This window comes from Bidens hawaiensis, unplaced genomic scaffold, assembly GCF_021521415.1.
Source record: "Bidens hawaiensis isolate Kalapana, Puna unplaced genomic scaffold, B.hawaiensis_p1.1 tig00001758_1, whole genome shotgun sequence".
Taxonomy (NCBI): Eukaryota; Viridiplantae; Streptophyta; class Magnoliopsida; order Asterales; family Asteraceae; genus Bidens; species Bidens hawaiensis.
Window position 1 is genome coordinate 3,938,152 of NW_027491099.1, and position 16,632 is coordinate 3,954,783.

Here is a 16,632-nt window from a genome sequence, read left to right on the forward strand (position 1 = left end):
GACTTATACGCCGTATAAGTGGGTTATACGGCGCATAACTTATGCGTCGTATAAGACTTATACGCCATATAAGTACTCTCATGAGTTCACAACATTACAAAACATTCCAAACACTACTATTCTAATACATGACCTACAAAACCAAAGCGATAGACATTTTATGTACTAACAGAAGTATAGATGTAACTATTAATAACTTAACAAAATGGGATTAAGTTTAAAGGACCAAACTTGTAATTATTTTCTTATAAATTAAAATTAACATTATTTTGTTAAAAGACAAAATTGTCATAATACAAAATTGCCCTTGAATGTATTAATATTATCATTATGGTTTGTACCTACAGTAACAAGTTTGGTACCTCTTAAAAATTAAGGGTCCCTCACTAATGTGTATAAATGAATCCGAGCTGAATAAGCTATAAAGTTGGTCAAGTTCAACCAAATTAAGTATTTTTGGCAGCTTGAATCAAGTTTTTACTTCACTAGAGTTATAGAATCAGTCACGGTTCTTAGCAAAAATGACTAAATGCTTTCAAATAGTGCCACTATTCATCATAGTTGATTTATACTCCAATATCATCTTGCTCATTTTAATTCCACCTTTGTTCTATAATAATTTGAAAGGAAACCATCCAACCCTTTTTTGTTACATCTAATTGTAAATATAATAATAATATCCTCCTTACTGCCTTAAAAGTTATCAACTAACCGGATTTTCATGGTGAAATATTTGCCCATAGCCCATGTACTTTATCCCAATCTTTTCCTCCATTGTGCTTACTAGAACTTTATATGGTGTTATGCAACCAACACTTGCAACAACTTATTTTCAAATACCAGCAACAATTTGACCAACAAAATCTACTTCATTGACAATGTTTATACTATGACTCTAAACAAACTCGTCTTGACCCTAAGTTACATTCAATTATAAATGGGTACGATCCAGTCATAACTTCATTAAGAAACGCATCGTGTAAGTCTTGCTTTTGACATTCTCACCATCCTAGATACTTTTATTATAAAATTTCCTACTTAGGGACCAACTTCTGCATGGGTGAATTTGGTGTTTAATTCCACATAGATACTTAGGGACCATCGGCATATATAAATAAATTCCCACATCTCACATGAGCCCAAATAATTAATCATAAGCCCACTTATCATTATACTGAAGCCCAAGTATAAAACCAAATAACAAAGTCCAAATAACATTATTGTTAAACAAGCCCGCACTCCCGCGTCACCTAACTTGTTTAATCTCTTAACGTTATGTCCTCCATCGACAAGTTAATCCAATAACACTAAAATAACCAACAGAAAGAAGTTTAAATGGTTACAATACCTTGATTTTACACATGAGAGTTTTAACATATATTTATCAACCTTAAAGTTATATTTATGTGTTCATGTTACACTTTAAAAATATTCCAACAAGCACTACACATAACTATCACATTTAGGCCACACGGAGTGGATTCGGGAACAGGGGCATGGGGAAAAATGGAGTTGATGTGGAGGTCGAAGGTGATGGGTTGGAGGGTGATGAGGTGAAGGATGCAAAGGGATTGAAGGTGGGGGGAAATGGTGTGTATTCATTGAAAACTAGGAAAATAAAAGAAAACCTTTATGATCGGGGAAAAAGTGGAAATACAGCTTAAGATATCTACTTTTAGAGCATAGATGATAGGGTTTTAATCAAGAGTTTGGATGTAACAATTTTTTCTATAATCACTAAAATCTAGATTTTAAAATATGTACATGCTAAACCATATTCACATGGATCGCGGTTCGCTCCGGTACGGGAACGAGGAACGGGAACGCGATTCGCTAGTGATGGCGTATTCGGTACGTAGGGGGTAGGTTCATTTCGGTACGAACCGGTACAATGTACCATTGAGTTCGGTTCGATGTTCCCAATTCAAAACATAGTATATCAAACTCCAAATTCAAATGACCAATTTCAAAATCCAAATTTCAAAATCTAAATTCCAATTAAGATAAAAACAGAAAAAGAAACCATAAATGTTGTAAGTTATATAAAAAATGCTGTAAAATAAAACTTGCACTAAAATATTAATTGATTTCATTGCTGTAAATAGATCAAGATGTATGTGTAATATAAATCGCTCAAAAATATACATTGATTCTGTTGATTTTAATTGGTTTGCTGTATTTGGAAACCAAATCTGAATAGGAAAGTCTTTCTAAATTGATAGTGTATTAAACCCCTAACAAAAACGATCGCTAACACTGATTGAATCAATTAAATTGAAAGCAATCGCTAACAATATTGAACCCAGTACGTACGCTATATCAATGGATCGATTTCAATTGAAATTAGGAACGCCGAACCAGTTAATTGGAATATGATCGCAAAATTGATTGGGAACGACGAATCAGCCAACTCAATTCGCGATTTCATGGCGATTGGGAACGTTGGCGATTTCGATAGGGAACAAAACGACCCAATATGAAATACGTGGCCTTGCTAGAGAATTATGTGACTATGTGCTAAACTTCTAGCTTTATATACGTCACAAGGATAAGACAATAAGCGTGTGATGTAAGTTTTAAGAAATTTACAAACAAAAGTGAACAAGTATGTATTTAGTATTAAATCTGTAACGATTTTGTACGTTTGACACGTAAGTTGTTGAAGTTAATTTTCTTGGTTTTTATACATAATTCATGATGTTTAATCCAATAGATAATACTTAATCATGATTAATCATAACAAGTTTAACATCTAACTATTTCTCTAAACTTACTTCTAAATCTATTCATTTTGTCCAATATGAGATTTCAACCCTTATCGATACCACGGAGAATGGAGAAAGAGAGTTTCAAGTGCGATTTTGGTCATAAAGTACTCTTCACCATATGATATTTTCATGTGGATAGTTAGCATTTTTGGTGTTATACCTAAATACCCGTCATATTACCTGTCCAAAATGTTTCGATATGGCCAGTTAGTTCGCGTTTGATTGCCATTCTAATATAATTTGAATTAGAGATCTTTCATTCGATTTATTTAAAATTATTACTCATTAGGAGAATATGATAATTATTTTAAATTGTTTTTATCTTTTTTAATGCCTGCGTTTATTTATAATCATAGACTAACAAGGAGCTAGTCTCCTATAACACCAACATTACATCCGGTTACAATCATCACGCCTATTTTCTTCACTACTTAAAAATAACTTAATTGGTTTTGGGTTAGTATATCTTATTAGTTAGAACAACGGGTCATGTTTAAGTTGATCTATTTAATTAACCGAATCGTGTTCGGGTTGACAAGTTTAACCCGCTTAGAAAGCATGACGACCCACTAACCCGTTTAACCCATTTTTAATAGCCCATCAACCAAATCAAGACGTTTACAACTTGATTATTACCCTCCAACGTGTTTTACACGATTTCATAAATGAGTTCAACGAGTTGTGCTCGGGATACGATTTTAAGTGTATGCAAGTTACGGTTGATGTAATGTGATTAAGTGAGTTAAGTATTTTATAGTCGTATAACATGTTGATCGATATTTTAGTAACACTACTTGAATATCGACCTTCGGCCACGCATGTGGTCTGGGCGATTTGCCACACTTCGGCTTAAATGTGTGGCTAAAAGGTCTTTGACCATGTTTGAAAACCTTCCAGAATGTTTTGGCCACACATATTATTCTTCACGTGACCATTCTATACCTAGTCAGGTACTTTTCGCCACACTTTGAAAAAACTATGACAAAAACTAGCCACATTATAAAAACGTGTGGTGAAATGTGACCTACAGTCATATTTGTTTGATCTTTGATACATGTGACCAAAAACACATGCATTAGCCACCAACTATGACATTTAACTAGCCACATGTTTTAATAGTGTGGCCAAATTTGACAAACGGGTACTATATTGATAAGAGATGTGTCTAAAAGGTAAAAGATATAGCCACTTATATTACGTTGTGTGACCTAATGTCACATTTTCTTGCCACATTTTTAATAAAGTGGCGAAATATGACGAACAACCATTGTATTTATTAGTTATGTGGCTAAAACGCTTAAAATATATGGCCACTTACACGACGTTGTGTGACCAAAGAGTAGTTTACTTTTATTTTTCATAAGTTTTTTATTGTCATTGATACACTTATTATGTGTGCCTATAAGTTATAAATGGTCACACTAAAATATTTTTAAGTGTGTCCAAATGTAATTAATGGCCACTTATACGAGGTTGTGTGACCAAAGAGTATCTTAGTTTTTCTTTTTATAAGTCTTTTATTGTCACGGATACACTTATTATGTGTGGCTATAAGTAATAAATTGTCACACTTAAAGGATGTTTTAGTGTGTCCAAATGTAATTAATGGCCACTTATACGAGGTTGTGTGACCAAAGAGTATCTTAGTTTTGCATTTATAACTTTTTTTATTGTCACGGATACACTTATTATGTGTGGCTATAAGTTACAAATTGTCACACTTAAAGGATGTTTTAGTGTGTCCAAATGTAATTAATGGCCACTTATACGAGGTTGTGTGACTAAAGAGTATCTTATTTTTGTTTTTTATAAGCTTTTTATTGTCACAGATACACTTATTATGTGTTGCTATAAGTTATAAATTGTCACACTTAAAGGATGTTTTAGTGTATCCAAATGTAATTAATGGCTACTTATATGAGGTTGTGTGACCAAAGAATATCTTAGTTTTATTTTTTCTAAGTTTTTTATTGTCACTGATACACTTATTATGTGTGGCTATAAGTGATAAATGGTCACACTATAATATTTTTAAGCTTGTCCAATCGTCATTAATGGCCACACGTTGATTTGACGAGTGGCGACGTCATCATTGCCTTTACAGTTTCTTGTGCCGCCAAATTCAAATTGTCAGGGAGATGTATCGGTGGTTTCCGATGGTGTTTAAATACCAATCACAATCCACAATCACAATCACAATCACAATCCATAATCAGAATCCACAATCACCATCACAATCACAATCCACCTTTCTTCCGATTATAATTTCCGATAATGGCGGCAGCTTGGCTCGAACGTGCATCGGGTGCTCAAGACCCCATCTACTACGACCCCACCTTTTTCACCATACGATTCCACTTTTTTTCGGCGCCGTCCGGAGGAATCAAAGGGTGAGGTATATTGACTATGTCAACCCTAAAACCTTCACGTACCAACAACTTAACGTAATGGTTAGGTGGCTTGGGTACACGACTGCTGATTATTTCAGCATTGAAATGGTAGTGCCGGGAATCGAGGTGGCGTACATCGAGTTGAACGCTTGGAGCACTTCAAGGCGGTGTCCGTTTATGGGGCATTCCATTCTCAGGTGAACCTTCGCCTCCATAGGCTTAGGGACTCCACTTACACATCGGACGGCATGTGGGAGAGGATCATGCCCTCTCATACTATAGAAGAGAATCCGGATGTAGATTCGGATACGGAATTTGATGGCAGGACTCCAGAATCCGATGTAGATTCCGATATGGAATTGGATGCTAGGAGTTAGTTTTATGTAATTTGGTTTTCTATATTAATGTAAATGTTATTATTGTAAATGTTATTATATTTTGGTATTAATATGTTATGTGAATGTTATTATTGTAAATGTTATTATTAACTGTAAATGTTATTATTATATTTTGGTTGCGTTTTTTAAGCGTAGTTGATGTTGATTTTTTATAAATAACTTTAAAATAGATGTTAGTGTGAGTGAATAACAAAATAGACCTAAAATTTAATTTTTTGTAATTGAGACAGTAATTTGTTGTAGTTCAATTGATTTGTAGCGTATCTAGTAAGATAAACTAGTTTTTTATTTTAATTAACTTGAATGTAGGCTATTATTACATAAATATATTTCAAAGATTTTCTGACAGGTATTAAAAGCGTACAAAGCGTGTGATATACTAGTTTTTTTTATTTTAATTAACTTGAATGTTGGCTATCATTACATAAATATATTTTCAAGATTTTGGACAGGTAGTAGGTATAAATGTAATTAATTTCCAAAGTTAATTAGCTTCTGTGCGTTTCCAAAGCGTGTGGAAACCATTTTGACAGGTAGTATGCAGTTATACACTCAACAACCAACTATATAACAACAGAGACTTTAATGACTGCAATAAAACTGGTGACTGAATTTATTACGCTTCTATATATGTTATGTGAATTCCAAACTTGGCCAAGCAGAAAATATCTAAGGTTTCCACATATCTTAAACTTCCCAAAGATGTTAGATTTTGATAAAATCCTTTCCAAAACTCAATGCCGTCACCAAATCTTAAATCTAAGGTTACTGGTGATGGCATTGAGTTTGGAAGCGGTTTTTCAAAACTCAATTTTATTTGTTTAAAGGCTTCTTCAATGTCTGGAGGGTACAATTTTGGTATGCAGGTTAGTGAAAAGAAGGGCATAATGGTCTTTTTTTATAAAATGAGTTGATAATGTTTTGCAAGAAACCAACTGTTGAAATGTATGTTGAAACATAACCAAATAGAGGTTGAAAAGTATCTTAAAGTACATAGCCGTCAGTTTTGAAACCATTCAAATTTTTTGTTGCCTTTTCATAAGTTCAGCAATCAACTCTTCTCCGGTTAAACGAGTGTCGTCATTTTCATGGAATAGCAGTGCTTTCTTGATAAGAGTATTTCTGTGTTGGTTTATATCCGAGAGTAGGATTTTGCACAAATACTTGAACCTTAAACGTTTTAGCTGTGTTTGTTGTATAGGGCATTCCTTTTTGAGATTACACCCCCATGGTCTCTTCCCATCATATTTCTCCATGTGTCTCATAGAAAAAATACCACAATCTATTCCATTACTTGTTTTTCTCCATGTCATCTTCAATCTATTGATTGTTGCTACTTGCATTTGCTGAGCAATGGGGTGTTTGATTGTTTTAAGATACATGCAAAAGAAGTTTCTCTACACAAAATATATAGCAATTTAAGTATTTTGACAATTTTTATAACAGGTATGTATGTTTTTTGGGTTAAAGGTATATATGTTTACCAGTATATCAGGAGTCTTTCCGTATCTTTCTTCAAAATTCTCTCTAATTGCTTTTGATTGTCTTCTAAGCTTTTAAACTTTGCATCAGCTGGTATTTCTTGGTTTGCACTGTTGTCAAGTAAGTCTATCACTCCTGTTTGAAGATTGAAGGTAGCCACAACGAAATGATCGTGTTGTAGAATTGGCACGAGCACTATAGCAACCTCCTTGAGTGATAGAATTCCACTCCTTGCCATTTCTCTTGTCATGTTGTCTGAAAACACATCCAGTCTTTCTTTGTGTGTGTAACCCCTTGACTCAGAGTAATGGTCACTTGTTTGTATATTAATTAAAGTGCAGATGATTAAAGCGTTTATTCACGTTTTCTAATAGTACAAACAAAATAGATTAATTTGTACCAGCACATTGCTTGAAGCAAAGAATATGAACGGTGATGCTGCAGATTTTTTCTTTTCTTCATAGTTCATTATTTCACTGAATGCATCCATTGCATTGGCGGCTATATAAATGCCAGGAAAGAAGCTTTCAAAGAACACCTTTAACGATTCGGTGTGAGTGGACTTGTAGACCTCCTCCCAAATGTCTCCAAGACAAAAAAATATATACTCTGAAAGTATTTCTTCATCTTCTATGACACTAGTGGATACGTCAACCTCTCTCAGAAGATATGTAGAGTTCAGTGTAATGAGGCTATCACTTGTTGACAATCTGGTGTCAACTGTTAAACATAAAACAACTCACATTAAATTTGACTGAAAATAATTGTAACTATAAGTAAATACCTTCAACCCCTTTTGGTTTTTATTTATAATTACATACCCTCTTTTGCCCACGCAACCACTGTATTAACAACTTCATCAATATCTGCGCACGAGACATTGTTTTCTTGACCTGCATCATTTTTTACGACAGCCAAAGATGTAATATGTTCAACTGTGATTATAATTAAGCTGGTATATAATTAAGCTGGTACATATATGATATACCTTTCTGAGCAGCCACTGGAACACCAACACCAACATCTGAATCAACTGCATCACACAGATGTAATAAGTTTAAAAGAACAGCTTAAGTGTTTTAAGAGCGTATTAATTATACTAATAATTAATTTAACCCAAATACCTTTTAGAGCAGCCACTAGACCACCAACACCAACATCTGAATCTTGTGTTTTAGGGACCACATTATTAGTGAATCTGTTTTCCCATTCTCAACATCTAGCAAAGATATTCTCATTTGATGGATGTCTATCCTTTCCTTGATGAACCAACTCACTGATCTCAGAGCAAATTTTATCAAATTTCTTCAACTTGTTATCCATTGCCTTATTCCAAAACTGTAAAAAGAAAATATAGTTTAGGTTCATTCAAAAACATTTTCAATTTATCCCAGCCAGTTGTAATAGAGTTAAATAATAGTCAACAAGCACGATAGGCATTTGCAAACTTATAGGTGAATAATCGCTTACATAATCATCCAAATCTTGTTCAGCTGTTTGATCGGCATTATTTGTTTCAGATGCACTTTGACCATCTATTTTTTAGTTACATATAATGTTTTATTACATAAAATGCATGTAGAGATAAGAGATATGAGAGTTTTTTAGAAGAAAATAACAAGTTTAATACCATGTTCTTGTTTCTCCTCAGCTGCAGTGTTTTCTTCAACTCCAGGCTTACCGGCAGCACTAACCGTCACAGCAGCAGTCTCATCAAGTCTCTTCCAGGCAGCACTAACTGTCACAGCAGCAGTATCAGCAACAGCATCATCAGCAGTCTCATCAAGTCTCTTCCAGGCAGCACTAACGACCATAGAAGCAAGAGCAGCAGCAGCCGCATCAATCCCTTTCCCGTCAACACTAAACGTCACAGCAGCAGCAGCAACAACCTCAGTAGCATCTTCTTCTAAGGGAGGACCATTATTATCCAAGTATTTTTCCATCTTATTAAGAGTAGTTGTTGTTATGTAGTTGACTGCAGGAGTTGTGACGGGAGTCCCAAATGGACCATATTTTTTCTGGTATTCATGCGTGTAAAGCATCACAAGGAAGGTGATCGGACCGTTGAATTGAGCGTTGATACCTCTCCATTCTTCCTTTGTCGTTTTCAAGTTTTCAATAACTTAGCTGCACCAGTCCATATTTGGAATATCCGAGGTTTTATCAATTGCGACGATGAATCGTTGATTGACTGTTGTTGATTTTGTCACAAATCCTATACAGGTGCTGACCAACACAAGGAAATTAATCTTAAACAATTCACCAACTCCTTGATCCGCGGCCAGTTTGTCTTTTACATGCTGTACTTATTCTTGCATTTGTCGGGGATTGATTTTTGAACAAATCTGTAGTAACATCTTCCCCTAATCTTGGTCTACTCTTGCCTAAAACAGGAATCTTACCCATTGGTATCCCCTACACTTCATGTACTTTTTGTGGTGTTATCTTAATAACACCACTCCTAATGTTCAATTCATTTAAACGGTTATTATAGTTCATGAGCAACCAATATCCCAAAGTTGTTGGAGTTTGGGTTACTTGAAGTCTTAACAGTGACCCAAAACCCATTTCTTCTACACAAGTTTTTTGGGCAATGGTCATTGCCTTCACTGCATCAACAATATTAATAGGTGCACACCTATTCATCAATTTTTTGTCTAAAAATGCAACAAGAGGTTGTTCCCTCTCGGCTGGCTTCTTTTCTTGAATGGCTCTCTTTTTCGGACGCTGAAAGTCGGGGTCAGAGGTGTTGTGTTCCACCTGTTTCCGCTTTGACAACAACCTGTCGATTTTTGTGTCAAGGTCTGAATCAGAGTCTGCTTCCACAACATGTTTTGTTTTCCCCACTGGAGCAACTTTTTTAGTCTTCCTTTTATCAGTCTTGTTTTTTTCGACAACTGAATCACATACATACAATAAAACACGGGGGTAGGGGATAACAACACGAATCACAAGGAAACAGAAAACTCTTATAAAACATCACAATGATAAATTCTCATACCAAAGCCATAACACGCTAATCATACGCATATAACATGCTTTAATATTATACATAGATTTAAAAAACAAGGATATGTATTACAATAACAACACACTTATCAAACGCATTAATACATAAGAAGATTCAAACAAATGCTTACATGTTAAGATTAAGTAAACCTAAAACGCTAAAAAATCATAAAGTAACACCTGTTCCATCTTCATTCTGAGACCTATCGTGCTTTTGCTTCGTCCTTGGTTCCGTTCCAGAAGTAGATGAGTTAGGGTTCTTCATTTTGGTTCCGTTCCAGAATAATTAAACCACTCGAGCTTGTGCTTGTGCTTCACAGTAGAAACGAATCGTCGACGGTTTTTAGGAATTTTGACTTACGAGGTTGAATTTTGGGATTACTTATCGCCGTTCCAGAAGTAGATGAGTAACTTACGAGGGTAATTATTTGACCCTTTTAAAAGAAGGCGCGTGCTTTTAAATTTTAATCGTGCGGTTAGGCCATGTTTGGGATTCCTTATTTACACTTCCTTTTAACTTATTTAAGGAGTTTTTGATAAGTTACAATATCCTAACTTATCAAAACTCCTTTTTCCTTCTTTAAAAACTTAAAAAGTCACATTATCCAAACACTCTTTTAACTTAGAAAATTCAATAAGTTATAAGGAGATAAAAATAAGGAATCCCAAACACCCCCTTAGTATTGTATAGTAGCAACATATATATATATATAATATTAGTGGGTGGTGGTGGGTTCAGGTGGTCATGATGGTGGTGGACGGTGGCGGAGGTGCGGTGGTTCGTGGTGGCTGATGTGTGGTGGTGGGTGGTGGTGGTGGGCGGTGGGTAGTGGTGATGGAGGTCGGTGGTGGTGGTGGTGGGTGGGTGGTGGTGGTGGGGGTAGGTAGTGGGTGGTGATGGTGGATGGGTATAAATAAATGTATATATATTTATATATAATATTAGTGGGTGGTGGTGGTGTGGTGGGTGGTTATGGTGGGTGGTGGTGGAGTGTGGTTAGTGGTTGGTGCTGGGGGTCGTTGTGGCGAATGTGGGCGGTGGATGGTGGTAGTAGGTGGTGTGTAGTATGATTGCGGATATGTAATACATGAGACAATGACGGTGCTATCCCGTATGATGACCATGATGATTGGCCCAATTATGAAGAGACGATGCTAATATAACTACCTGGGTTGGTGGTGGTTATCATATTGATGCTGCTAACCTATATATAGGTTTGCTTACGCCAACCCATACGATGGCGACTGTAGCTCGTACGACGAGCATGACGTCTATGATGATGATCACACATATATATGATGAGGACTAATTATATGTACCTATATGACAATACGCCACACAGGCACGTGCGCGCACACACACACACACACACACATATATATGTTGATGTGATGGTGACACGGATGTTTAATGACATGTAACCCGTATGATCGACGACGACCATAATAACGTATACGATGGTCATACTGATGGTAGCATGTACGACTGATGATGTCGTTTGATGACGACAACAATTCATAAGATGGTGCCGACAGTGATCGCTAATATTGGGCGTTTTGTTTACGATAACCCAAACGATGCTGACTACATCTCGTACATGGCAATCGGATGATGATGATGATGCTGATGATGATGATGATGGAGATGTGTGACGATGATGACGACACTGATAACGAGATATATGTTACCCATATGATCAACGCCGACTACGATAGCCTTTACAATGACCACGTTGATTACCCGCACGTGTGATGATGATGCCATTTCATGGTGACGGTGATCGATGATTATGATGATGATAACCACTATAATACATGATAACGATGATAACTTTATGATGTTGATCATCATCATAACACATATGGTGATGATGATAACCTAGAAGATGATAATGATACAAAACTACATATGATAATGATAACACTAGAATGTTATGAGCCTCTCTATTACGAAGTTGTAAATCTTATCCAGAAAATCTTACTAACGGTTAAAATAATACTTCAATAATGGATAAAATTTTAAATTTATTTAAAAAATACGATTTATTAAACGAACTCAACTTTTAACGAAATTTAATACCGAAATGTTTGTAAAAAAAACTAAAAGTAAATGTTTTTATACTATTTTTAAAAAGTTATAAAACAAAAACCAAAATATATATATAATTAAATGTGTAGAAATAAATAAAACCAAAATTTAAAAACCCTTTTAACTTCAAAACCCTTTTACTTCAAAACCCTAAATCGACTTCTACTTTGCTTTACTGTAATTCGTAGACATCGCTTATCCTGGTAAGAACATAAAAATGTCAAGTCTCAATAATGGAGTTAAGTTCCTGGTAGATATCGACAGCGATTCCATGAGTAGGATGGTATGTTAATGTTATCTGGTTAATTTTTTTTATGAAACATTTTACAGTTTTGCAACATATACATTCTAAGAACGTTTTTTGTGTTACTTATAGCTCATTCCTAAAGCTGTTCAACCAATGTTTGCTGACATGAAATCGAATACCGGCTGTTGTTTGATTTATGATCAAAGTTGTAGAACGTTTTATGTTGTTATAATCAAAGTACTTGATGACTTTTATTTTGGAACCGGTTGGACTAAATTAATCAGAGAATGTTGTATAGAAGCTGGAACATATGTTGTTTTTGAGCTTAAATCAAGATCTATGTTGAAGATGTTTACTTTCAAATGAAACGTAAATGATCAATCCGGTACTGTGATATGTATTCCAGTCAGAAACCGACACGTCCATTACTTGGTAAGTTTTAATTTCTATTTTTAATGATTTTTTCCAAATTCAAATGTCTTTTAATTAACATGTTTAATAGGATTTCCCTGAGTGGTACGTGATTCAAGAATTTTGTGACAATTACATGAATTCGCTTTTCGAGCTTATTGCTCCAGATAGATATATGTTTAAAGTTTCATGTCTTTGGGATGGAATAGGTTGTAGGCTAGAGGATGGATGGATTGAGGTTTTTAAACAAACCAACTTGAAAGGTGGTTCGTTTGCTGTGTTTGAAATCTTATCAGATAAGACATTTCATATTAATGTCTTTCATGAGGATGGCATAGAATTTATCATTCCTGGTCCAAATCAGCTGTTTCTCAACTATCAATTAAGCAATCAAGGTAGTTCCTCCCAAAAACCCAATTCATCTTGATGAGCAAGATGATGACTCTAAAATCGTCTTCCACATGAACGTCACCACGAAATTGGTAAATTGAATTTTTAAATTTCTTTTTTATTTACAAGTATATTTGAAATTTGCTTTTCACAGTGTCATCCGCGTCACATTGCCACCAAGATTGATGCCTATGATGGAATACCAATCACTTTGGTCAATCCCGAAGGTCGTAAACAAAATGAGACTTCATGGTGAACTGTCGGACCTGAAATTCAGATATTGGTTATCAAAATGGAAAAATTTCAAGGTGGAAAATGAAATACAGATTGGTGATACGTGCAGATTTGAATATGACTTCAATGAAGCTACTTTGTTAGTTTCAAAAGTTGATTAGTGATTTGGTGATGTTTGGAACATTTGGGAAATATTTGGTGATGTGTTTGGTGAATTTCAAAACATTTGTGATTTGGTTGGTTATTTGTATATGTATGGTTGTATTGATACACTTTTTAGTTTATTGTGTTGAATGCTGTTTGGTTAGCTTTTAAATGCTTTAATTTTATAGTTTCTTGTATCATCTATTTTGTTATTCACTCTTATTTTGTTTCATGGAATGTATTGTAATGGTGCCTTTTGTATGAAAACTTTTAATGAATGGTAATTATGGTTAAATCTAAAAATAAAACAAAAAACACTTTGTTAAAAAACACTATTACGCTTGTAACACGCTAATGTACATAAACATATATAAATATCCTAATACGCAATACACGCTTATCCAACCATCTTCTGGCAAAGTGCCTATTCTCAGCCACAGGTTCACTGCCAATAAGTTATTGGTTCTTAATTAAAAGGGAGGCAAAACTCAAAAAGCTCCAAAATATTGGCTCCAAATATTCAAAAACTCCAAATTACATTTAACACTCCAAAAATCAAATTACACTCCAAATTATTAAAAATTTTCCACTCCACAAATTAGCCGACAGTGATTTATACTCCAAATTACACTCCAAATTATTAAGAAACAATCGAAGATGAAGCTTATAGATGAAAGAATCGAAGAAGAACATGTTTTATACTCCGATGAGGAAGCCAACGACGACGACGACGCTCAATCAGACGACACTGAAGGCTACTCCAGAGAGGAAGCCAACGACGACAACGGTCAAGCAGATGATGATATAGGGATGATGGTTATCGAACCCATCAACAGTTTGGAGGCTATCGAACCCATCAACAGTTTTGCTACTACGAAAAAACCTACAAGGGGGTTGACGAGGTTACCTAAGCTGCGTACCCAATATGCAAACGCTGGTGGTGTCAGACTGGCAGTGGAGTTTGATAATCTGGGTAGGTTCACTGGCCAAAACAGATCAAAGTTTGCAAGTTTTTTAGGGGATGTTGTAAGGGAAATAGTTGGCTTGAGACATTTAAGTTGGAGGGAGGTCACAAAGGAGCTTAGAGATAAACTGTGGGAACAAATAACGGTTATTCTTTATTTTTATTTGTGCATCTTATATTTTGAGATGTAATTTACCTTTACTGTATTTTATTTTACAGAAATATTTTGAGATTGAGGCTTTTCGCAGGCCTTCTGTGATGAATCGGCTCGGACACCTTCTTCGGGATTTCAGAAGAAAAATGTATGCCAAATACATTATGCCGAACATCAGTAAACGTCTGAAGCTGAAGGCGATACCCAAGGGACACAGGACGATGATCAGGCAAGAAGACTGGGATCGCTTCGTTGAGTACACACAATCAGAGAAGTTTCAGGTATAAATCCTCTACTCTGCAAACATAGATTGATCGACTATATATGGTTTATGTTTTTTGTTTGAATATAATGAAATGATTATAATGTGTGGTTGAAGAAAAAATTGGCTTCATCAAAGGGAGCTCGAGCAAAGAATGTTTTTGATCATCACATGGGACGAGGGGGTTATACCTACCTTCGAGAGAAACTGGTAATCACCGTCAGATGCTTTCTCTCTAGTTCAATGATTTGTTGGTTATGTGTCTAACGCATGACCGTCAGCTGCTTTCTATTGAATATTTTACAAGGTCAAAAAGAAGGAAATTGGACCGGATGAGATCCCCGGCCATGCATTAATGTGGATGAAAGGAAGGGAGGACAAAGATGGTGCATACTGTTGGTTCCCGTATCACCAATCAATAACAATAAACAGATCTCAGATCTGTGTATATAAGATTAATACGAGTACGGATCTAGCTCATAATTAACATCGATTCAATGTTGTATATATGTGTGTACATTATCAATAAGTTATCAATAGTGCTTGTATAATATTAGGTGAAGCTTGAGAGAGATCTGGACAGCAAAGCCTTTCAAAACTTTCTCTCAAAAACTTTTAAATTAAAGTGAACAGTAGTTCACAATATATAGAAGGCGACCTAGTTCGCTAACATCCCCTAGCGAACCAGCTTCCCCTTCGTTACATAATTTATCATAACGAACCGCCTCCTGATTCGTTAACATCCCCTAACGAATCAGGAGGAAATACATTATACTGTCTTAGTTCGCTAACATTCCTAGCGAACTAGACTTAACTTAACGAACTAGTCTTAGTTCGCTAACATTCCTAGCGAACTAGACTTAACCTTAACGAACTAGTTAAATATAAACATTAAATATTACATTAATTGATAAATAAACATTAACGATAAATACAAAGACTCCAGACGCAAAACCGTGCACTAACAAACACCCCCTCGTCTTGAGCTCTTTGTCTTTAACTTATTTGAATCGCTTGGACCGCCAGTCTCTGCAATTATGAATTCCATGTTCGTGACACACACGAACGACTCGTTGGAATTGCATAGCCAGGTCGTAATCTTCTTGGCGTTCAAACAAAATCTGCTTTCTGTATAGCACGTCGTTGTCTGTCTCTGATAAATTAACCAACCACATCGGGCCGATTATCTTGATGAGCTCGGTCTGCAGTCCTCGACCACGAACAATAACGGCCTCGCCAGTACGATTGTCATAGTACCAACGGTTGAAAGACAGATAAATATCTTGAGGCATTGTCTTCACAGGAACCTTTTTCATTGTCTTTGGCGGCTTCACTTTCAAGACAAGTTTCTTCCAGCCGGTCCTTGGATCAATCTCGTCAATGCGCTTACGTCTTGGGACCTGGGGCTTGAAGAATTTGAAGCCATGAATGACCTCGAACAGTAAGTGTTGATGAAACCACTCAGCCGTTCGGTGATTCCCACGATTGATAAATGGACGTCTCGCGAGGGTACGTACATCCCAACGCGGTAGAGTTAAAACATCCATTATCCTCCCGTAATACTGGACACCCTTTTTCCACTTGACTATACATACTTTAAGATCTGAATCATAGAGCCAGGAGACAATATCACCATGTACCTTAGAAACAGTCTTGAAGGTAGTCACCTGATTAGCCTCAATCCAAGCAG